At 35.8% G+C, this 26,413-nt stretch overlaps 1 pseudogene; it reads right to left on the bottom strand.

Moving 5' to 3' along the window:
* Positions 1-4,167: 4,167 nt before the first annotated feature.
* On the bottom strand, positions 4,168-8,177 carry LOC105854778 (liprin-alpha-1-like; annotated as a pseudogene).
* Between the last annotated feature and the right edge of the window lie 18,236 nt (positions 8,178-26,413).

Below are 26,413 nucleotides of genomic sequence, written 5' to 3'. Positions count from 1 at the left end.
AGTTGAATTTATGGATGGAAACTTATTGGCATGCCTTCATTGACAGGTAGAGACATCCTTCTACAGCAAGTATGGATATAAATATGAATATGCTTACTTGCAAGTCTAATGGGTGTCTCACTGGCAATGTTGTACTTACTGCCTCTCTTAGCCTACACAACAGTGTTTGGTCATAGATAACAGGTGCACGTGGGCATAGGACCAAAGCTACCCTAAAACACAAGTGACCAGAATGCTTCTACATATTTAGGCCAACTAGTAGCTTTTTATTGACTGCAGATGGTTACTGAGTACATAAAAAAAACTTCCACTGACTAATTACATTCTTAAATAACCCTAAAGTTTTTTGGTTTTTTTCCTGATGCGTGAGAGCCCCAATTTGTATTCAAGCATAGCAGGGTAAGTGTCAGTCCCCAGAACAACCTTATAGCTAAGATGTGTGTGCTTTTGAAGCCCATGGAAATCTCAGGCCTTATTTCTAGCCTCATAATGATTTTGATATTTTAAGAACCCAAAGAAATGAGCCAATTCCAACCATTTCATCCTTCCCTGAGGTCTTCTAGGTTTTGTAAAAATATATGCTTATGGGGCCTGATTGAAAACACTGAAGGAGATCCAGGATCAAAATGTATGCATAAATTATTTAATCTTTTGGCTTTTCTGGCAATAGTCTTTGCTGAGAAGGTGCTTCATAAAATGTAGCAAATGTCTTAAGGTGTCAACTATATCCATTACATAAGCCACTTGATGTGGAGAACACACATTTATACTGAAGGAGCTCAGGAAATTTCACCCCAAAATAGGATTCCTTGGTATAAAACATTTTTTGAATTAAAGGCCCTTGAAGATCAATAGACTTGGAAGGTGCTTTCCCTCCATCTGCACAAACCAGACCGACTCATCAAAAGAAGCATTGACTTCCCTCCCCTTCCCTTCCCTCCCCTCCCCTCCCCTCCCCTCCCCTCCCCTCCCTTCCCTTCCCTTCCCCTCCCCTCCCCTCCCCTCCCCTCCCCTCCCCTCCCGTCCCCTCCTCTCCCCTCCCTTCCCCTCCCCTCCCCTCCCCTCCCCTCCCCTCCCCTCCCCTCCCCTCCCCTCCCCTCCCTTCCCTTCCCTTCCCTTCCCTTCCCTTCCCTTCCCTTCCCTTCCCTTCCCTTCCCTTCCCTTCCCTTCCCTTCCCTTCCCTTCCCTTCCCTTCCCTTCCCTTCCCAGTTATCTCAATATATTGCAGGAAAGAAGATCAAGAATGCAACCAGACTGGCTCAAATAATTTTAAACATAATACCTGTCTCTCAGGTTAATTTACAAGTCAACCTGTTTCCCCCATCCATTCATTTTACCTAGCAACCATTTATTGACCCTAAACAGAATCACCTATATTCCTCATCTCCTCCTCCACTCTAAAAGGAGGGTATCAAAATTCCTGGACCCTACCGCTATATTGGGTAATCATTCTGTGATTCTCCCATGTACACAGTAAATAAACCTCTTTCTTTATGAATCTGCCTTAATTGTGAGTTGATCTTTCAGTGAACTTTCAGGGAAAGAGGAAGTTTCTCTCTCACCCCCACAATACATGCTCATTAATATATAGGGCTTACTCTCCAGTGGTCTATAATTATCTTAAGGGTCCATATGAATAAATGTAGAGTGAAGAAGAATGTGATTAGAATAAAAAAATATATATTAAAAATACCATTAAAACATCCACATATCATCCTGATATGGGAATTGGGTTAGGAGTAGAGGAAAAAAAGTCCTGGCCTACTACACATCAGGTATAATTCTTTGGAGCAAAGTTGGCACCTCGCAAAATAAGTTAGTAGTATAAAATGAGCACTGCATTGGGGATGCCTGACCTGATTTCTAGGTCATATTTACTTGCCTCCTCACTTTGAATAGCAATATCCTCATGTATAAAATGAAGGGCTTGGATCTGATTATCTCTGAATGCCCTGTAGATCTTAAAATTCTGTACCAATTTTGAAAGCATTTAAGGGAAACTGGAAGCATTTTATGTCCCTCCCATGTCCATTTTCTGTGCACTTTTCTCTACTTTGTCTTTAAAGCATCTTATCAGTAATTGAGATACATTTATTTCCTTACTGTGTGTATTTCCCTGTCACTAGAATATGAGCTCCACGAGAGCAGGCCTCATTAATTCACTACTATATTCTCAGATTATAACAGATTATAACACTGTCTGCATCTAGCACACATTCAATATTCATTTAATGAATGAGAGAATCAGTAAACATCTTTCAATGAAATTAATAAATACATAAAAGAAGAAAAATATATATAAAAGAAAATTTACCAAACATAAAAAACCTGCTATTATATAATTTGAGTTGTATCTACTTAAAAGTAAATTAGAATCCAAAAGGTGAAATAATAATTTGGTGTGCATCAGACAGAGCACTATGTCTTTTTCAATGCTAGTATTTCTGTCTTCCTGATATGCTAACAAAGAGGTTGATAGCAAACTGATGAGACATATTATAATAAACCCTTCTTTTGAAAATAATACACAATAATAATAATGGAGGAGATTTTTTCTCAGCTTTTCAAAAGTGGACTATATGGTTAAACCAATAAAGATCTTTGAAATGATAGAATCACAATTTTATAAGATAAATGCTTAATAATGGAACAGTTTTAAAAACAAGCCTAAAACCTAGAAATGCTGAAGGATGTCAACCAATTATTTTTTTTAATTGGAGAAAAATGGTCTTCTAATTCCAAATTTTTTAAAGAATAAAATTAATATTAAGTAGGAGTGGTCAGAAATCCTTAAAGACCCACAAGTAAAAATAAATATAATGGAATAAGTGGCAAAGAATTTAAATATAAACATCTGATATAAAAAGAGTAATGTTAAAACATTCAATTTAAAGTATTAAATTTAAAACATTGAATTTAAAAATTGAGTATAAAAATTAAAAATAGAAATTAAAATATGCACTCTGAAATAGAATTTTATAAAGAAAATGGTGTATTTTATATGTATCTTCTAGGAAGAGCAAACCAAAATAAAAGATAAAAAATGTTGATTATTAATAAACAATTTTGGTTGGTCTCTTTTCAGTATTATTATAAAGCATTTCAATCAAATTTGAATTAGTATTTTATAGTCAGGTTAGTTTCTCACAGGTATTAATACTAGCTAATGAAATTGGCTAGTGAGGCTATGTGTGGTGGCTCACATCTGTAAACCCAGCACTGTGGGAGGATCGCTTGAGGGCATGAGTTCCAGACCAGATCTGGCAACACAGGACAACAACCCTGTCTCTACAAAAAAAAAAAAAAAAAATTGCCAAGTGTGGTGGCATATGCTTATAGTCCCAGCTACTTGGGAGGCTGATGCAGGAGGATCACTTCAGCACAGGAGTTTGGGGCTGTAGTGAGCTATGATAGTGCCTCAGCACTCCAGCTTAGGGCAACAGAGAGAACTCGTTTTGAAGGAAAGGAAAGGAAAGGGAAAGGAAAGGAAAGGAAAGGAAAGGAAAGGGAAAGGAAAGGAAAGGAAAGGAAAGGAAAGGAAAGGAAAGGAAAGGAAAGGAAAGGAAAGGAAAGGAAAGGAAAGGAAAGGAAAGGAAAGGAAAGGAAAGGAAAGGAAAGGAAAAAGGAATTAGCTAGTGACATTCTTGAAGATGTCTTTAACCAGACATTAATAAAAATCATATGCTACATTTTTAACCAAAGCAAGATTACAAATATGACAGATATTATTATTGGCTTCAAAGATATTGCCTCCTTTCTTTTTTTATTTACAAAATCCGTATATTTATTTATAGGATTTATACATACAAACATTAAAGTATATTCATTTGAAAGACTAAAATTCGATTATAAAAACATGAACTGATTTAAAAGGATATTTATAGCCTGGATATACATGAAAAAAAGTTCTTCCTTTTACATATAAAGGAAGAATCATAGGTTTACAAACATATAAGAAACATTAAATTCTAAAATATTTTTCTATGGTATTCATGAATTTTTCACTAATTAAAAACTCTGTAATAAAATAGCTTAGGATGCATAGAACAACTATTAAGAGATTAAAGATTCCACTGAATTCTAAAATGTAGTTTTTATTGGATTCAAAGTGCTGCATAATCATCCGTAGAAGTAGGGTGGGTAAACAACATGAGGATGTAGCAGGAGTTAAGTCCTAACTGTAGCAGAATCTAACTTCTGTGTTCTTGATACATTGGCGTCTGTTTTTTGCTGCATGGAGGGTGCAGACATACAAGAAACTCAGAAGTTTGCAGGTAGGGCCTCAGCTGACCCAACAGCTAAGCCATGAATGTCTTTTGGTCTAAACATTTTTCTCCACGAAGGTACTCTCCTAAAGCATTTGTGATCGTCATCATGGAACCTTCTATCAGTCCCCATGACCAAAAGGTTGTTAAACTCTCTTTGCAAGACAGCACGAGCCTGTGTGTTCCGCGTGGTGGGAATCTGCAACAGCAACCCCAGCGCGTTGAAACCGAGGGTTTCTCCTGAGGCCAGACGTGCACCGTGAACTGCTAAGGACGCCATGAGATGGTTTGCGTGCTCTTTAAGAACAAGAGACAGCATCCAGCTCATCACTCGTTATTTTGCTCCTAACAAGCACATCTTTTGTTTCATTCTGACTCTCTGCTCTTTTATTATTATTATTATTATTATTATTATTTTAATTTCAGCATATTATGGGAGTACACATTTTAAGGTTTCGAATAATTTTTTTCTTCCCAGTTCTTTTCGGTCATCATCTCACCTTGGTGGGAATGTCATTCCACACTGGAAAAACTCTTTCCGTGAGAACTGTCAACCGCGTTCACTTGCCCTCGAAGGTCTGTGCTTGTCAAGACGACCAGCATCATCATCATCCTCAGCAAGGTGCTCCACGAATGAGCTGCGGTACTGAGGAAGGTCCGGACTGGGAGCCACCTGTGGCCAGGCCTCTGTGGCCCCTGTCCCAGTATGGGAGTGTCGTTTGCGGCCTAGGTGGGAGGATTCCCATCCCTTCGCGTGCTAACCAGATATCTCCTGCGGTCGTCCTGGACGTGGCTCAGGCAGGATGGGCTCGTCGGCATCCTGGTCTGCTGGACCGCTGGCCGCAGCTTCAGCCTGTGCAGGGGACAGCCGGTGCCACCTCCCTGTCGCACGGGGCCGGCCAGATGGCTCCGCTTTTCACGTTCGTTGGGCAGGTGGCGACACACCTGGTGGCACCCGCGGCCCAGAGCGCCCGCCGAACGAGGACCGTTGGCCCACCCCACTGAGCGAGACGCACACCCTTGTCCCCGGGCTTCCTCCAGCAAGTCATGCTTGCCTTGAAGTTTACGATTTTTTTCAGCCTGCCCTTCCACAATTTGCTAAGTCCCGAGGCATCTTGAGATATCTGTCTCTGAAGCACCAGCTTGCTCTGATGCGTCTTTGTCAGTTGGTCCAAGCCGGCCCTTTTCCTGTCTTGCCGAACAAGTGGCCGATAGAGGAGGCCTCGAGGCGCTTCTTCTTCGCGGCTTGGTGCATTGAGTCTTGGCCGCTGTCGCTGCTTCTGGGATTGCTCACGGGACCATCCTGGGAGCCTACGGCGTTTCTCGTGTCCCCTGATGTCCTCCTAAGATGAGGGTTTGCAACGCTCTTCTATGCAGCCGGTCTAACCCCGGGGACCTCCCGGAGGCAGCAGCAGAGGTTTCATATTTTACCGTTGTCTTTTCATCTCATACCTCTCCTCTGAGAGCTGGCAACCGCTGCAGTTCTTGATTCTTTTCCTCCACCTGCGCTTCCGTCTGTTGTAGCCTTTCTTCATTGTTGCGATGTCTCTCTTTGGCCTTGGAAAAGAGAGGCTGCCACCGTCTGGGCCAGCTCTGCCTCCACCTGGAGGAGCGTCTTGGCTTTCCTCCGAGCCTGCTACAGCTACTGCTTTTGCCAATTCCAGGCGTTCTCGTAACTAACGGCTTTTATCTCAAGTGTGTCCACGCACAGCATCGTTATTTGCAATTTCATTTTCAAGTTTGTCATTGAGGTCATGCACAGACAGGTGTGGCTTCACGCTGTGCAGCGAAGTAGTGTATTTCAAGAGTAGTGGTTCTCTCTTTTATGTCTTCCTTTTGGGTCATCGCTTCACTGACATCTCGTCGGAAATTTCGTGTTCAGTTCTTCAGATTTGATGAGATCTTTTCTAGCAGTGTCAAGATCCTCTTCCAGCTCTGTCATGTGACTGGGAAAAGCAGCCAGATGTTCTTACACCTGGCTCTGCTCCCTTGACTGCTTGCTTATGATTTCTTGGAGCTCAATCACGTTAGCAAGGTCTTCTTCATGGCTTAAAGAACCATCAGAAGATCTCTTTCTGTTCAGACTTGGTATATTTTCTTGTTTTATGTCAAGCACTCCATCTGTTAGTGTTGATGTTTTTTCAAATTGATATCATAATATCAATATCATAATGACTGTAATGAGATCCATAGGTAAACGATTGATTTCCTAGCAGTTATTTCTGAGAAATTAAAATATGAAACAAAATATGTAATATAGGGAATACTTTTAATTTAATTTTTATCTAATATGCCAATTATCATCATGTAGTTTGGCCACTGAATTTCTATTAATAAATATTATGTATACAAATGTATCCATTGCATTGAAACTTTGTGTGGCAGGTAACTTTTAACACAGCCCTCATGGGTGTCCACCTCCTGGCACTCATGCCCTTATGTCATCCCTACCCCTTGCATGTGGGTAGGATCTATGACTTCTTTCTAGCAACAATGCAAAATAGGTGATAGGATGTCACTTCTGTCATTACTTCTGTCACTTCTTTCATAAGGCAAGCTACCACAGTGGGAAGGCCCACATGGCAAGGAACTAAGGGCCACCACTAGGCAGCAACCTGCAAGAAACTGACGCCTCCTGTCTAACAGCCCTGTAAGTGTTGAATCCAGCCAACAACAACACCGACTTGGACATGGACCCTCATCCGGTTGGGCCTTCAACCTTGAATACTTACTTGCATTCTTGTGAGAGACCCTGAAGCAGAGGGCCCAGTTGAACTGTGCTCAGACAGAAACTGAATTACAGAAACTGAAATAAAAAAATGTATGCTGTTTTAAGCTGCTAAATATGTAATAATTTGTTATATAGGAATAGATAACCAATACACATAGACTATTAATAACACAATAATGATAAATGTATTAATTTCACAAATGGTAGAATAAGATGACATTAGAAATGTAAAAAATGTCATATATTTTCTGCTTATTTTCTTTCATTTTATTTAATTGAAGTTTACTAAAATATAAATTAAGTAGAGTACAATAAAATTTATCCTTTTTAGGTTAACAGATGGATGAATTTTAACTACTGTGTGCATTTGTGTAATCACAACACAACTAAGCAATAGAATATTTCCATCACTCTCAGTTTCCCTTGTGTAGTTCCCCTGTTTTCTTCCTGACTGTAGCTCCTGGTAATATTTACCTGACAATCTGATTTTATATTCTTATCCTTTTCCAGGATATCCTATGCACTAAATCATACAGGATATAACCTTTTGTGTCTAGCTTCTTTTGATTTGTAAAATGTTTTTGAGAGTCATTATGATGTTTCATTTATCAATAATTCATTTACTTTTATTGCTCATTAATAGCCCATTGAATTGTACAAACATACCAAAATTTCTTTATAGACATTTGGGTTTTCTTACAGTCTGGCTACTGACATAAAGCTGCTGTTGACATTGATGTACAAATACATAGTGCTCATATGTTTTCTTTCCTCTTGGGTAAACACCTAAGGGTAAGATTACTGGTTTATATAGTGAGGACATGTTTAACTTTATAAGAAATCATCAGCTGAGCCTTCAGATGAGTACCCACCCTGGGCTGACACCTTGATTTTAGCTTTGAAGATGACCCAGCGAAGTCATTTCCAGACTCTTGACCCCCAGAAGCTGTGTCATAAAAAATATGTGTCATGTTGCTTTTTGTTGCTATGTTTGTGGTTCTTTGTTATTGTTAAAATAGAGATCATAAGACTGATGGAACAGAATCTTTGTGGCAATAGGTTACCAAATTATAAATAAGACGTAAGGCCATGGCAGGCAATTGCAGCTCATAGACCACCAGATGCGAACTGACACCACCCTCTTCCCTGTCCTCCTCCCGTTCCACAATTCCACAAACCATAACCACAGCTTTGATTGGACAAAAGACTGATTTCAGTGACTTTTCCCTGATAAGAGACACCAACCACAGACTGGTTCTGGCCAGTTTACAGAGGCTGCACACTGAGAGCTTTTGTGTTCCTGCTTCACCTTGGGAGGTATATGCTCTAATTGTAACACATGTAAATGTTAAGTCTCCACCCCAAAGTGATCATGGGGTATGTGTAATATGCATTTTTGCTTACCACACACGTGTGCATCACCTCTTCGTAAAAATTCATAGCTTCTCCTATAACCTGTTGAATATGTATACTTAGTCAATCCATTTAGCATAGATTCCTGTCTCATCCTTTTTTTTTTTGAGACAGAGTCTTACTCTGTTGCCTGGGCTAGAGTGCTATGGCGTTAGCCTAGTTCACAGCAACCTCAAACTCTTGGGCTCAAGCAATCCTTCTGCCTCAGCCTCCTGAGTAGCTGGGACTATAGGCGTGTGCCACCATGCCTGACTAATTTTTTCTATATATTTTTAGTTGGCCAATTAATTTCTTTCTATTTTTAGTAGTAGAGACACAGTCTCGCTCTTGCTCAGGCTGGTTTCGAACTCCTGACCTTGAGTGATCCTCCTGCCTCGGGCCTCGGCCTCCCAGAGTGCTAGGATTACAGGCATGAGCCACCGTGCCCGGCCTCATCCTTCCTTCTTTGAAGTGTCTTCTTTTGGTCTCTGCTGAGGAGGCTAAGCTTCTCAGGGTGTCAGGATGGCTAACCTGCAGGCTGCAACCCTTTCTATGAAATGAAGTTGTCCTTGCTAAATTTATAAGTGTCATTACTTTCTCAGTTGACATAATGTAGCATAGATGTGTAAGACTGTAGTTGACCTATCTTTGTTGTTATTGTTGTTATCATTATTATAATGATGTTATTATAATGTTGTTATTATTGTTATCATTATTATAATGATAATGATATCATTATCATATTCCTTACTCCACAGTCTTCAGATTCTTCCAGTGGTGAGCTGCTCTCCCCTGGGCATTCTTTGCGACCCTGTTCTAACTCAATTTATAGTAAACCCTACATACCTGCACCACTGAGAGGGCCTCCTTGCCTCTGAATCTCTGATGCATAGATTTTCCAGCCTTGCTGTTCCTGTTCCCACATATGGAAGCCAATCTCTGCCTTATATATCTATGGTGGATCTTGGATAGGATTTACCTGCCTCCACCAGTGATAGGAAATCTTTGCAGTTTATCAATGCAGATCCTGGGTTCAAGAAATTTTCCTGCTAACTTCTGTGGGTAGAGAGCATTTGTTCAGCTCTTTCCCCAGGAGCAATGGATCTTTGCTGGTTCTTAGGAAGGTTGAAAGGAAGGTTTTCTCCTCCTCATTTAGGGACAGGTGGTTTTGCTTATACCCTCCCCCAGCATATCTGGGCATTGTAAGAGGTTTTGCTACCCCTACTGAAGAAGTTGAAGGCTTTTGCTTTGTAAAAAAGGAAAGTTTGGGGAAATGGGCAATATTTTGTGCCACTTGAATAAGCAGCAGCTGGTCACATCCTATATGTCTGCTCCTGCCAGCAATGGAGGCTCTTTCCAATCTCTTTTCTTGCTTCCAATATTTTTTATTATTAGCATCTTGCAGAGGTACATGGAGATGAGCTTATTAGTGAGAATGAACTTATCTGTGTCTAGAGCTCCCAGTTATTTTAATCTGATACCTTAATCCATACTCACTTTTTAGAAATTCATTAGCATTTTTTTCCTAACCTGATTGCATTATCTTCTATGGAAACTTCCCCTTTCTCCTATGCTGTAGCAAAAAGAATTAATATGCATTCTGTTTTGCTATTGATAGAATTTATTTCTCTTAGTTACATTGTATACTCTGCTTTCTGATGGACTCAAGAAAACTTATTTTGTAGAACACATGAATTTTTTTGTTAGTATAGCTTTCTACATACCAAGTTAAATCAAAACCTCTGCTTTATTTCTATATCTGTATTCCATAATTAGAATAAATAAATATATTAACTAATTAGTTCAATGTGATAAAAACTTGTTTTAATAAAGGATAATGGAGAGCTTTCCTAAATTTGACTAATTTCCTTAAAATTAGTGTGATTTAAGGGCCTTAAATTTAGGCCCTTATTCTTCTGAGAAAATGCCTTTCAAAAACCACCAAGAACACAAAACACCACAAAAAGTAAGGCAGTGGTAAAAGGTGAAAACTGGCTTTCTAAAACCATTTATGTAGAAAAGCTCTCCCTTCCCATAATACACACACATAAACACATACACATACACACATGCAAAGCCATGCACATTTCTAGAAAATAATAATGTTGATTTTCATTTGAGGAATCTCTCAGTACTATATGAGTCTAAAAAATTATTACACTGAGTAGGAAAAATGCTTTAGACACACTGAAACACATGTATCTGCTATGTAGTGATTAAAAACTACGTCTGTTAGATATTGGTTGCAGTTACTATATGGACTTGGGAACAAATTCAATTATACAACTATAAGAAAAATTTTCTTTATTTATTAGAATTTTTGGCCAGGTAAAAGAGAAATGCTGGAGTATGAATACATGTATGTATAAAGTTTTTGGTTCAGAAGTCAGAGCATGATTTTGTAGATCTCTAAGCAGAAACATGGTTTTTGTTGTTTTTTAATGAAAGAAATTGCTGCTTCTAGGGAAAATTTGGGCTATGAGTCTTTATCATTCAATATTGAGAGATTCATATAATAGTATACTTGGTCAGTCAACCAAGTGTGTTTTATACGTTATGTAGCCAATTACCAATATAGGAAATAGAGTGTGTCACTCTATGATAAAATAATTTAATATGAAAAAATTATTTTTAAAAATAGGGGCAAACATTTGAATAGCTATGGAGAGAACCAATATTGAAATACCTCATAAACATTAAACTATACAAGTGCAGAAGGATGTATATTTTTGCTCAATTCAGTCAACTGCATAGATCTCAAACTATAGAAAACTCATATTAAATGCAACACCATCTTTTTGCCTTGAAAGAATGCGAGCTTGAGTCACCTTCTCTGAGATTGCATTCTGTAGTTTCTGAGGTATAGGTGATGTTAGAATCACTGAGTAGACCTCTATAACTTTCAGCTTTATCAGAAGGAAGCAGAGAAGAGTTTACTGGGAAATATACAGAAGCAAGAATAAGGAAAGAGATGGTATTGTAAAATTCAAAGAATTTCATAGATATAGTGCTGTTTTGGCTTCAGTTAATTCTTGCAGTATGCATGTCATCAACTTCTACAACCAGTTCATCTTAGGTATGGAAATTTGAAAGAGGTGTATAAGCCTCCATTTATATGGAAAACACTTTTTTTTTAAAGTATGGGGCTTATTTAGACATTGATACTTTTTGAATTCTATCACTGAAAATGAAGATATGCTTATAAAATGCACTGTCTGGGAAACTGACTATAAACTGAATTTCACTATTTGAATAAAATATCTATTTTACTTGTTTTTTTTTTATTTTTAAAATTTTATTTTTGCTTGTTTTCCTTTCTCCCCCTTGATGAAAGGGAATCTTGCCAATCAAGAAAGGAATTATCAAGACTCTTTAAAACAGATTAAATAGCTTCTTAAAAACAATTTGTGATATCAGACATTTTATAATCATAGTTTCTTTTAATTTTCTTCAATAAGAAACAGTGATAATAGATGAACAATAACAATAAGAGCTAACACTTCTTATTTCAGGCTTGTGTGAAGTAATTTATTTAACCCCTTTAAAGTGTATTTTTAGCCATATTTTATGGATGAGGAGTCTGAGGCACAAAGAGATTATCGAACTTACCAGAGGTTCTATGGGCAATAATCACAGTAGTTGAAATGAGTAGAATGCAAGAACAAGCAGTCTAGTTTTAGAGCCAATACCCTTATCTTTATAAAATTGGTTTGAGGATACAAATAATTATTCCATGACATAACAGACCTATTCATAATCATTAGAAAATATTTTTTAAATAGTAAATAAATTTGCTTAAGAAACTTTTACAACCTATGCTTCAATCTTGACAACTATCAACTACCTTGATTAAAATGTTGGTGTTACAGTTTATTGAATATCTACACTCCTCCAAATTTAACCTCTAACTTCAGCAAAGAACATTCTTATTTTCTCAGTAAAGCATATCACTTTTTAATTGTTCTACCTTGGGGCTATAAAATTATTATGGCTTTTATGGTTTTATTAAAAGCTGTGATTAGGAAAGCCAAAGTATTTTGAAACATCTCATTTATACTATTAGCAAAGCTCACTGAGACATGTTATGGCATTTATATTCAGTGAACACGTTGAAGATGAAACTGTAAAATATTGACAAGTCCACTTCTCTGGGGCCCTTATCATGCTTCTGCTATGCACCTGTGTTGAAGAAACTGATTCTACCAAGACATCTGAGTGCTAAAATGTTAAACCAGACTATTGGCCATTTAAAATTATATACTGATTCCCTCTGTGAATATTTGCAGCTTCAATTTCCAGCTTTAATTTACTCTACTGAGCAACTCTACCATTAAATACTCAATATTTGTTAGACCACTGTAATAAAACTTTCAAACATTTTGCCTCCAAATACAATATTTATTTCAAATAAACTTTTGGTATTAATTTGTCACTCACGTGTTATAAAATATGTTAGGCAAGTAATTAGATTTGTTTTAACTCCCCATGAACCTCCAACAGCATAAACAAAGTATAAAGGAAGAAGGAAAAACACCTAATTAATTAAACGCATGTGGGAAGAGATTGCTACACACACACATACACACACGTACACATATATATACACACATAGCTAATATAGTTTGGGTTGACAAAATGCCTTTTCTCTGGCAAATTCATTTAATGAAATGTCACATGTGACAAAAAATTGAGATATATATTCTGGCTATGACAATTCTATCATATCATGTAATTTTAATTTTCTTGCAGGAAAGTTACAGCAGTGCACCCTAGCCCATAAGTAAAGAACAATAACTCAGGCCATTTCCCTTTCTCCCAATTTCAACCACTGTCACATGGGAAGAAATAAATATTCTTGAGTCTAACTAATATTCAACTTTTCTAAATATTTTACTGTCCTTCCTAGAGATCTTTAGAAATATTTTTTGGTGATTTATTTACTAATGGCCCAATTTACATGAGCAATGTTAATTAAACATTGAATTGAAACATGAAGATATATGATTGAGATGGTGAAAAAAAATTAAATCTCACCATTTTCTGGGCTTTTTCCAGTTTCCAAACTATGTACTCATCATTGGTTGATTTTTCTAATCATTTTATATGTCAGATTTTTAAAAAAATAATATATATTTCTACCATTTCTTCTGTAGGCTTATATTGAATTATTTTACTTCCATTGTTACTTTTGTGCTATCCTCTTTATTTACTTATTTTTATTTTTTTATATATCAGTGATGATTGTATTTGAAGGAAAATAATCTCTGAATCATCCTTTGGGTTTGAGCATATCATTAATGATTGAAAAAATATAAATAGGAAAGATATCAAATAACTGATACACTTAATAGTTTCCCTTTTTGGAACTAAAGTACACTGTTAGTTTTGCAGGCTTTCCAGGTGTCTCTTTATTGTGCTTTGGTTATTTTCTTAACTCAGATTCTTCTTTCCTTTTTTTGGGGGGGGGCAATAGTAGCTAATAAATTTATCACATATAGTGATAGTTGATTTGAAAGTTTTCTTTCCTTTAGATGGTACTTTCCTTGTACTCATTCTAATACATTTGCAAAATCTTAAGTTGCCTACCTTTTATTGCCCATAGGACTATTTTTAAAGGTGCTTAAATATTCTTCAAGATAAGTCTAGGATGTTGGCTTATTGCTGTGAATTTTCACACATAAGCCTGGGAGTACTATGTCACTCACACTCTAGCCATCATCTTTAATATCAGTGGAAAATAGATTTTGAAGCTATTCCCAAATTTCCAACCTCCTCGACCAAAGATTTATTATATCAGTAGTTCACCTCCATAGGGCAGGAGTTCACGATATCAAGTATTAATTCTGCTTTAAGATACACACATTTTTACCATTTCCTAGTTTGTTAAAGGAATCCTCTTTCTGCCCTTTATTGATTTCACTGCATCTACAGCCATTGAAATCTTTCTACCAAAGAATCCACATAAAAGGTAGCTCTTATATATCAATATTGATATACAAATTTCTTTATCCTTGACAGATCAAGTATAAGGCATTTATGTGTTTGGAAAAATTAAACATCATTGAATTAAATGAAGTAGTTATGGAAACATAAGAACATGTAATGGAAAACCCATGATTTAGGAGACAAGGAAAAGTAATGTAATTATGTCTTAAATATCAGTGATATAGAGTAATTTTTGGATTTAAAAACACTCTTATATGTTATACATGTTGTGCTGTGCTCCATGCATGAACTATTTCAAAGATTTTTAGCATGCCTTTCAAATTCTGCATGCCAAAGTTCCGATAAATTCAATGTGTTATGAGCTGAAATGATCAGCTATGCATCATAATCAATATATATTAAATTAAGTATATGTTATGTATACATATTTAAAAGTCTGTGAAAAGAGATTTTATAAATACATATATGGAGAGAGATTTACATTTTTAATCCACTGAATTTAGAAGAGTTCTAGTGTATACCTACACTTTTATTACTGCCTCCAAATTATGGGAGCACCAACTAAATTTGCTCTTTGGCTGTTTTCCAGCACACACCAGTTGGCACTCTAGTCTGAAGTCAAATAGAACAGATTAGTTCTAACAAACAGATAGAGCATGAAGGGGTGCTTAATTTTGAGATAATTCACAAACAGAATATCATACCTCTTTATCTTTTATATTCAACACTTCATAAATTAATTCACTTCAGATTATTTGACAGCCATTGCTTCCTAAATGTAGTTAACAAACTCCTCCAAATCTTTACAGTACTGCAGTAGACACTTTGCATTTGCTCCCACCAAACCCAGAACAACCTTTTCTAAACAAATATCATGTATACCTCAAGCTTCAATACCTTCCAGTTGGTTATATTTAAGATTCATGGCATCTGTCTAAATGAATTCTTTTTCTTTAGTGATATCCTGGCTAGAGCGTCTCATTTAATGATGAATTTATCACCCAAAAATAAACTCTTCTTTACTAGCCCAATAGTTTATATCAACATGGGTGAATTCAAACCTTCATGCAGATAAATATCCCTATATTCTAGCCTTTTGAGTTATTTGATCTTCAAATTCTTCAATTTCCATAGCTATCTGAATTCTTATCATCATTGACAACTGTTCTACCTCTAATATTTTAAATTCAAAAAGCTTACTACCTACTCTCACTCTTATTTCCATTGTATCATACTTACTAACCTCACTAAATCTTATTTTTTTTTCTAGGTCCTTAAACTTCTCTGATCTATTGATCAGAGAAGCATCGACCACTCTTTACTCCTGCCCTTCTTTGTTTACATTCCATAGTCCATCACATTTATAATGACTCTACTTCATTGGTAAACTTCATTGACTCATTGCCAATGTCAAGTAGGGCAAAACCTAACCCTAAAGTACCCTAACTATCCAAATTCTGAACCCATATCCTCCACATGCTTGGCAGGCCTGGAGAAGATAATGCAATCATGCAGTATTAATTTCTGGTGTTAAACTCCACTGCTGTTTTAGTTTTGCCACACAACCTATTTGGACTTTCCTACTTAGCACTTGTTCTCATTTTGCTCTGCAACTTTTAAAGCATTGTACACCATCTTAAATCTAGGTAATTTCCATTTATATAGTGTTCCTCAGAGGTATAAATGAGAGTAAATTCATTTTAAAGAATTAAAATAGTTCTGTAGGGCTTTCTAAAAGATTTTAACACTAATATGAAACTGTGAAAATAGAATTTTTTTTTTTTTTGTATATCACTGGAAGGGTGATACTCTTCTATCAGGAGAACTAAGTTCTATTTTCATTAAATAATACCATATTAGAGATACAACTTATAAATGATTTAAATATTTCCAAACATTATAAAATAAAAATATTCAAAATGTCTTAATCACTTTCAATCGATAAATTATAAAAGATCTTTAAGTAATTTGGCTTCACTGTAGTTAACATTTTTTGAATAAGCCAAAACCCTCAAAAGAAGTACAAAATTAAGAAACATTTCTCTTGAGTTAATTGAAACATTTTCCAATAGGACTGATAATCAAAGCTTGGATTTCATATTTGATGAAATTAAATATATTTGGGGTTGGGTTAGATTTCTTCAACAAATGAACAATTAAATTAAAATTTTGATAGATCAGTATCACGTCCTAATGGTATATCTACTCTTCTTTGATTCATCATGCCAACACATTTTAGAGCAACAAATATCTCAGCTGTATTTGTAGCGGACTAAACAAAAACTGCTGAGAAGGCAACTTTCACCTCTGAAGATCTTTAAAAAATTTTTTTTAAAAATTTAATGGAAAAATAATAGCAATGTGGTGTTTATATGTCTATGTGTACATACATTTTATGGAATGATTAAAAGAGTGGAATAATGTGGATATCAGAGGCTGGGGTTATAGGGAGTTGGGAGATGATGGTCAAAGGGTACAAAGTTTCAATTAGACAGGAGAAATAAATTTTTGAGGTCTGCTGCATGGCATGGTGACTATAGTTAACAATGATATACTATATACCTCTGAGGATCTTAAGTCTAAGTTGTTAACAACTTCTTCCTGTAGTTCCTACATTTAATCCTTTAATTGTTGTTAGTTGCAATATGTAGAACACAAATGCTTATATTAATATTTTCAACCTGTCCTCTCTCCACATTATTTCTTGACTCCAGAAAGATATGCCGAAATATGGACACACAGTATACCTTGTCTATTAATTTTACGTGAGGATTTATTGGATCTCCATAAAATTAAAATGGCTGTTCACAACCCACAACAAAACTAAGACTTTAAAGATTTTGAAGGTAGAATTCCTATTTGCTCTACTGATTTTTAGAAAAATGTAATTAAATTGGACTTAAAATTTTGCTCAGCTTACTGAATATTATTTGATTATTTTTGGAAAAGAGTAATATACTCAATCAAGTCATTTAAGCCTAATGAGTATTAACACTGGTTTATATAACTCTGTTGCTGACGCAGGAAATCAAAACTGAACAAATAAAAATAAGCTTTAATATTTTTGAAGTTAGACTATTTGCCATTTTGTATTAAAGAAGTTTGGGGAAGTATATAATTTATGAAATATTTGGAGAACTTGACATTTCCTATAATATGTTACTATTACTGAGGTTTTGGTTGCAGGACTTTCAATCGCTATAGGGAAGAACTTTGCAATATTCTATAACAGCAACAATTTCTTGAAGTTTATCAAGTAGTAACCACTGTACTAAAGTCAAATACATTCTCTCATTTAAACAATACACAAATATTCTTAGATAGCATACATAGTTCAGATAAACTTAGGCTTTAAGCATCTAAGTAATTTGACAAAGTTAAACTCCAAGTAAAAGTGAGCACAGACATATGATCTGAAAACAGTGCTAACAAAATGATCATAGTTATTTTTCTACTATACTGACTAGTCTTCACATAGCTACAGTATAATACTCATTTTTATTAAAAAAAATAGATTCCACTGTGCTGTAACTCCTTCCTGTGAAAACTTAAAATTTTACTTCTTTTCATGAGACTATACAAAATCTGGAAAAAAACAGAGACACCCAATACGCAATTGATAGTTAAGCCTGGTCATAGAAGCTTGAGGAGTTAGATATTGTATGGTAGAAAGAGACATATACAATTATGTACATGAAAGGGAAAAATACTTGTGGTAAATTGTTTTATTTTGCTGAATACTCTGATTCAGAGACAAATCCTGCAGTCTATATAAACAGATGTTAACGTATGAATGCAATATTTAGGGCCTGTAGCTGTTATGTGTCTTCAAGTTTGAGTGTCGGTGAAGGTTTAATGGTTGGATTTATTGATTTACGTACTTTAGAAAACACCAATGCTAAAAGCAATACCATTTTTTAACCCACTGTATAACTTCCAGTCTTTTAGTGGCAATAAGTATACCAATCAACTATTGCTATAAAATTTTATATAACATTACACAAAAATAATATCCTCCCAAATTTGCCCTGGTCCTAATTCCAGAAGTCTGCAAATATGCTACCTTACACAGTAAATGGCCCTTAGCTATGTGATTAAGTTAAGGATCTTGAGGTGGGGTTATTGACCTGGGTTATTCAGGTGGGACCAAAGTAATCACAAGAGTTGTTACAAAAGGGCAACCAGAGAGTCAGAGTCAGAGAAGGAGAAGTGACAATGGAAGAAATATTAGGGTGACACAGGAAGGAACCACTAGCCAAGTAATGCAAGTAACTTCTAGACACTGGAAAAGACAGGAAAATGAACTCTCCCTTAGAGCCACTAGAAGGAATGCAGCTCTATTGGCATTATTATTATTATTATTATTATTTGAGACAGAATCTCACTTTATTGCCCAGGCTAGAGTGAGTGCCATGGCGTCAGCCTAGCTCACAGCAACCTCAAACTCCTGGGCTCAAGCGATCCTACTGCCTCAGCCTCCCGAGTAGCTGGGACTACAGGCATGCACCACCATGCCCAGCTAATTTTTTCTATATATATTAGTTGGCCAATTAATTTTTTCTATTTATAGTAGAGACAGGGTCTCACTCTTGCTCAGGCTGGTTTTGAACTCCTGACCTTGAGCAATCCACCCGCCTCGGCCTCCCAGAGTGCTAGGAATACAGGCGTGAGCCACCACGCCCGGCCTCTATTGGCATCTTGATTGTAGGACTTCTGACCTCTAAAAGTATAAAATAATAAATTTATATTGTTTAAAGCCACTAAATTTGTGGAAATTTGTTACAGCAGAAATAGGAAAAACTAATAAACACGCCTAATCATTTTCTCACCCTCTTTGTAATCTCCAGTCTTTTAGAGTCAATAAGAATACTGCTCAACTTTTGTTACATAATTCTATCAGAGCTTGCTTCTTGACAGAGAAATGAGGTGCATGTGATAACAAGAGTCTCAGTTTTGGAAAACAGGCTTTCTTGCCTGATCTTGGCTTTTGGTCATTGTAAAAACCATCTGGTCTATCTTCAGGTTGCAAGGCTTAGTCTGTTACTCCTAAATAGTCTTCATTCTTGATTAAGATAGTAGACTAAGACAAGGGCAGATTAATGTCTTGGTAAACTTTTAAGAATTCATAATTTATATTTCCCAAGATAAGCATTTGTAAAAGTATAAATGGTGTTTTGATCACACATTTGATAACATCTCAGTCTTGTCCTGCAAGTCATTTTTTTTTCCCTCCTTGGAGTTCTTGAGGAACACATTACTGCTTTATTAGGAAATGAGCCAGATGGCATACCCAAATGAAATATGTTAATAGTACGATGGGCATCAATGGTTAAGACCAAAGTCATAAGCAAGGCTCTCCTGTTTCCTAAGGCACATATTCAAATTATAGTTTGCTACTACATTCGCAGAAGCCACCTAAAGGAAGGGAAATAAACAATGGGTTTTAATAGATCGCAGTCTATTTTCTCAAAAAATACAGTGTGTCAACAAAACAGAGAAAGAGGATAGTATGGTTGGTCTTCCTTGAAGAGACAGTTCTGCTTTAATTTAGTAATCTTGCATGTAAGAGAGGAATGGAAATTAAGAAACAGCATATAGAATTATGCCTTGTAATACACGGTGACCTCGCCAACTAGTTACATGTTCCAATTAATGCTATTGAATTTTGAGTTATCAGATTTATACTTCTTCCTCCTTTAGACAAAAGAGGAGCAGTAAGCAATGCAGATATTCAGCCAAGAAAGTCATGGAAAACCTCCTCCATCTCCAATTAATATATTCCAATTAATATTTAAACTGTAAAACAAAGTAAAATATTATATTGAATATAATGATCAAATAAAAATTTTATGTAATATCTGTTGTATTTTCCATATAACAAAAATAAAATTAAATCATGCTCTTGGAAAAATAAAATGACAGAAGTTACATTATAAAAAAATTTCAACATCTTTTTGAGAAACAGAAATTGAGTAGAAAAGAGATACAGTGTAGCTGATTTTTCAGAGCAAGAGTGTCAAGTGACAGTGCTAGCAACAGAGAACACTCACAGAAAAGTTGTTAATTTCATCTATAGACTTTTGAAAGTCTTCAGTCTTGCTAGTGGGTTTTGGAATGGAAAACAGAAAAATTAATTTCAAACCTTTATAGAGTACAGTTGGCCTTCTCTCCTTCCTAACCCCCTCCTCCCAAAATAAAATTCAGAATGCAGTAGCAGGAGACCTAAGTCCCAGGCAAAAGAATGAAGGTTTAATCTCCATTGAGATAGTTGAGACCCTGGAATCACCTCTTACAAAGGAAGTTGAGAATCATTTATGGAGCTGGAAACCAGGTGAGAAGGGGTAACAGAAACAATTACATGCCTACATACAGAATATTACTTTATCACACTATTCCACAGGACCCCTGAGAAAACAGCACCCAGCAGTGCTCCCTGGAAAGTAGTTTAAAGAATTGTCTTTGCAGAAAATAAAGGACTCAAGAGAGAAGACAAAGAAAAAAAGAATGCACTCACTGAAAATTGTCTTATTCCCTACGTTAATGTCCTGAAATGAAGCAGTTCAGTCAACAAGGCCCATATGCACTCATATTGCCACAATTTCAAATCAGATCATAGTATCTCATTAATAATATTATGAATGCTCTCAGCATGAGCTAATAACATATCATTATTACTACTACTAGGAGGTGTGAGGTCTTCTACTATGAGCCTAGACTTTTTATTAGGTCATTAAAAATGAAATGTCCAATTTCAAATCAAAAGTTTAGTTTATTATATATCAAACAAGAAGCAGTACCATTAATCAAAGTATGTGCCTAAACTATCGACACAGTTTTGCCAAGATAACAGTAGCTTGTTTTACATGTCAGCAGTGAAGAAGCCTGAAGAGTGAGTGGCAATGAAATTGTGCAAGGCATTTTCCACAGATTGTTGAGAATTCAATATTTTTCCTTGCAAGAAGTGGTCCAAAGCCTGGAAGAAGTGGTAGTCAGTTGGTGCAAGGTCTGGTGAATACAGTGGGGGACAGAGTTTCCAAGTCCAGCTTCTGCAGTTTGAGCAGCCTTGTTTGTGTGACATGTGGTTGAATGTTGTCTTGCAAGAGAATTGGCCTGTCTCCATTGACCAATCTCAGCTGCTTAATTGCAAGCATCCTCACCGTTTCATCCAATTGGTTGCAGTAGACATTCACTGTAATAGATTGACCAGGTTTCATGAAGCTGTCGTGTATAATACCAGGACTGGACCAGACACTATTAGCTTTTTTTGACGAATATTCGGTTTTAGACTGTGTGTCAGCAATTCATCTTTATCCAATCATTGTGCCTAATGCTTGCAATTCTCAAAAAAATCCATTTTTGATCACATGCAATAATATGGTGTAGAAGTGGTTCACCTTTATGTTGTGACAGCAAAGAAAGGCAAGCTGCCAGACGATTTCTCTCCTGGTGCTCATTTCATTCATGCGATACCCACCTATCCAGCTTCTTTACCTTGCTGATTGTTTCAAATGGTCCAGTATTATTGGAATGGTAATGTCAAACCTTGTTGCTAATTCACATGTAGGTTGAGATGAATTCACTTCCACTACAGCTTTCAACTCATTATTATCCAGCTTGGTCTCAGGTCACCCATTTTCAAGATTAAAATCACCAGAATGGAACTTTTCAAACCATTGATGTACTGTTTGTTCATTAGCCGCATTCTTCTCAAACACTTCATTGGTATTTTCAGCTATCTGCATTGCATTGGTTCCATGACAGAACTCATATTAAAAAATAACATGAATTTTTGACTTATTCATGGTTTCACAAAAATTTGCTATACAAAAAGAAATTTGAAAGATAATCACAAGCAAAAATGTGTGTTTGAAAGACTGAGGATGTACTTGCACAATAATAAAAAAAAAAAAGAAATGTCAAGCTGAAGTGTCAGACATATCAACTGTCAAACTTAGTACTTCAGGAAATCAAACATTCTATACTTAATAATCTAATATTTCTTTTAGCAATTTTATTAATGTGTGCTGTAACTATTTGAGGCTCTGTTGTTTGGTGCATAAAGACTTAATTACATCTTTCTTGTTCCCTGTACCTTTGTCACTAAGATACAGCTATTCGTATTCTTAATATTTTTATGTAATGTTAATATTGTTAAGCTGCAATATTAGCATAAATTATATAAATATAAATTATTATGTTTACATAATTTCTTAAAGCATTGTTTCCATTCCTTTACCCACATACTCACTATATCATTAGGTTCTCTGCATGTGTTTTATAAATATCATGCAGCATGTTGACAAATCCAATCTGTGACACTTTTTTTGTAGACAAGTATAAGTCACTTATATGTGTTGTTGTTTCTGATGTATTTGGACTTTTTCCATGTCTTTCGTGTTGGTTTTTGGTTTTGGGGTTTTTTTGGCATATTATCATTTTGGTTTATATTTTTTTCCTGTCTTGCCCTTTACTATACGCATCTTTCTTTTTATTACTTTGCTTTTTAAACACACCATATTTCAACTTCTATTTGTCCCTAAAAATTACTGATGTTCCTACTTTGCTGTGATAAAAGTTAATCAATATGCTTATCATCTTCTGAATAACAAAATAACTTGAAAACATTTTATCTCAGACTTTTGCCTTCGTTTTGTATTAAACTTTATATTTTATGTTGTATCTGCCTAAGTTTAAAATTCTCTGAAATTAACCAATATTATTTTTCAGCAAATGATTGGTAAATTAGCTAATATACTTATTAGTTACTTCGCTTACCAGTTCTTTTTTTGTTCATGTGACTTTCTTCTTTTTTGTCTGTCAAATTCTTCCCTTAGTAATTTTTTTTCCATATGAAATTAGAAGTATAATCTAAAGCTCTTTATTTATGTTTTTATTTAAGCATATGACAGGGGATATTTCAGCATAAGACAAATGTTTAGATTACATATATTGTTGTCTTACAATCTAGAATAATATAAAAGTGTAGTGAGAGCTAGATTTTCCCTCAGCTGTTCAAACATGTTAACCACTTGTCTTGAGGCATCTATTCTTGCACACAAGAGGTATTCTGTCAATCTGCTGAAGTTCCTTTATTTGCTAAATGTAATTTTCTACATCTTCCCTAGAATGTATATGGAATAGGATTGGATTTTTGTAATATTTGAGATGGTATACAGACAATTCAGTGTTCTCTTTATAAACCTGGAAAATATTCAATATTGTTTCTCAGAATATTCCTCATACATTCCATTTTTCATTTTGAATTTCTCATTATATTTTTAGGACCTTTAATATTTCTTCTGCGTTTTCCACATTTTAAAACCCCTATAATATATTATGGATAGAACTACCTTAGGTCTATTATATAATTCGATGTATGTTGAAAGTTAGTATTTATTTTAATTACCACTTATTTTCATTTTAGAAGTATATTGAGTTCTTTTTCATGTATTTCTATTGTCTACATGATGAATATTGCCTAATGGCATTGATGATTTTATGTCTTTTTTTATTTATTTGGTCTTTCTTAATGCTGCTTTCCTAATCTCCTTTAGGTTTTCTGTTATATTTATTTCTTGAGTATTTTAATTTTCCTGTTTATAGCAGTTGACTCCTTCTCATGATAGTTTATTTCCTCATGAAGTGGGATTTTTATTTGGGGGCTCTTTTTGAGGGGCAGGTTTTTCTTTTGCTGTTGTTTCCATCTGTAGTGGGTTCCACGTGCTTTGGCATTGGGAATGTTTCCTCAAACACATTTTGCACCTCTGGCTTACGTGATTTTAAGGTAGCAAATCACTGAGTTTGAATATGTTGTAGGTTATTTTATTTTGGTGTTAGGTACCTACTCCCAAGTAGAAATGCAATTCCAAGCTTCAAACCCATGAGTTGTATAGACTTCAATTTTCTATTTCTAATGACAAACTCTCCTATCATGGCTTCAAGTATGAATCTAGTGGTTCAGTTTTCTAGTCTTTGAGCCAAGCAGGGGTTTGTTCTAGCTTCCTGCTTCTACAGGGGCTACTGTTACATCTTCTCTTCCAGGTGGCGCTTAAAACCCTAGTTTGCGAGTTTTTAATTATATCTTCATAGAACACAAGTGTTTAACATTACATGTAAGTGCGGCTTTTTGTTCTCTCGTGGTCTCTATCATCAGTGGGTTTCTTTTTTTATTAAAATGCTATTTTATGTTGTTTTTATGTTATATGTCATGTTGAGTAGAATTTTCATTCTTATACTAAAATTGGTTACTAGGACTTAAAGCTAGGAACAAATAGATAATAATAACTCCATTTTTTTATTTTTTTGGAGACAAAGTCTAGCTCTGTCACCTCAAGTAAAGTGCAGGCATCATCATAGCTTACTGCAACCTCAAACTCCTGGGCTCAAGTGATCCTCCTGCTTCAGCCTCCCAAGTAGCTGGGACTACAGGCATGAGCCACTGCACCCAGACCCATATTTTTAAAAAGGACTGAGGTAATTATGTAGACTGACATTTCTTTCACTGAAAAGATGTCTACTATAATACCACACTGACTGACCTAACTTCTGGGTTTATTATTTGAACTTGAAAAAAAAAAAAAGAGTATCATTGAAAAAGAGAGTGTGGATACAGAAAAGCTGTGCAGAAGTCAGCACAACACTTGTTTAGAATGCTAAGGATGAGGAAGTCTCTTATGAAGAATCCTGTGAAGAGAGCCCACTTTCAAATCACTCATGATCCACTACTGAGGAGGCTGGCTGCTGGGCAAAGATGCTGTGGTGTAGACAGTTGTGGAATTGAAGAGGCCATCCCGGATTACATTTCTCCCGTCAGGAAATTGTATAGAGGGTCCTTAGCCTGCAGGGCCCCCTTAAGTATTCACACATGTCATGCATTTCCTGTATAGCTTCTGTTCCCTTCTCACAGAAAGCCCAGCTTGTTTTAACCAAAGGAGATAAAAGCAGCAAACAGGGAGCCATGACAGGGGACAGTACGTGTGCGTAAAAGGTTCTTGCCTCTCAGAGCTATTTCTCCTTCTCACGTGAACATACCTGAGTGGAAACACAGAACAAAGAGGAAGAGGTGGAGCTGAAGGAGGAGGCTTCTTAGCAAGAGGACACACTCTACCTCTCCTCTCCAAGTCCCTCCTGCTAAAGCCTGGCCAGTGTTGATAGGAGGAATAAAAGTTAATGTTAAATGAACATGGAGTAAAATTTTAAACTTGGCTGGGCCTCTTGCCTACTGGAACATGAACACAAAGTAATGGAAGCTACCCACAATTTGGTTAAAGCAAAGGAAAGAGAGACTCAATGATGCGCGATAGAAGGCAGTGATTGCAGAAAGAAATTAAAATCAATTCGTTTTGATGAATTGTGCAATAAAGCAGTTACGTATGTTTTTGTACTGGGAGGGAGGCCTGTCTTTGTCAGCTCAGTCCTCCTTATTGATGGCATGTCATTTGTTTTATAAATGAAATCATCTTCGGTGTGGTGAGAATAGCATTTTGCAAATTTTTCTAGTCCAAATGTTGATTTATGTTAAGGAGAACATTTCTAAAACTCATTGTAAGTTAAAAATATTGAACTTTTAAGGGGGAGTAAATATATGGTAAAACATTTATTACTGGGAATATGTGTGTGTGTTCTTGAGCTATAAGAACCACCTACAGAGACATGGGCTGTCCTGCCAGTTAGACCAGTGGGCTCATATTTTTACACTGAGCTGGTTCCCTATCCTCCCTTGATTTTCTTCTAGTAGCCCCAGGCATTTGACCAATTAATCTTTCTAATTGTTTCCTGCCACTGTTTTGCCTGGATTCTACCCATAAATCTCTATTTTAATTCTTTCCATCTTCTAGATACAAGCATGTGAATCTATTTTATTTTTTATTTTTTAAATGGAGAAGGTAAATTATACAGAATATGCCTATGTAGGATGACAGAAATGAACAAAAGTGGCAATAAGAAAATTGCAGAAACTGCCGAATATTTTATAGAAGCAGCTTATGAAAATTAAAATCATGCTGTAATGAATTAAGAACATGTGATTTGTGTCCTAATTTTCCTGTTACTAGTGTGTTATGGAAGAACCTGAGTGTAA

This window comes from Microcebus murinus, chromosome 11 (genome assembly GCF_040939455.1).
Source record: "Microcebus murinus isolate Inina chromosome 11, M.murinus_Inina_mat1.0, whole genome shotgun sequence".
Taxonomy (NCBI): Eukaryota; Metazoa; Chordata; class Mammalia; order Primates; family Cheirogaleidae; genus Microcebus; species Microcebus murinus.
This window is presented reverse-complemented; position numbering and strand designations above follow the sequence as displayed.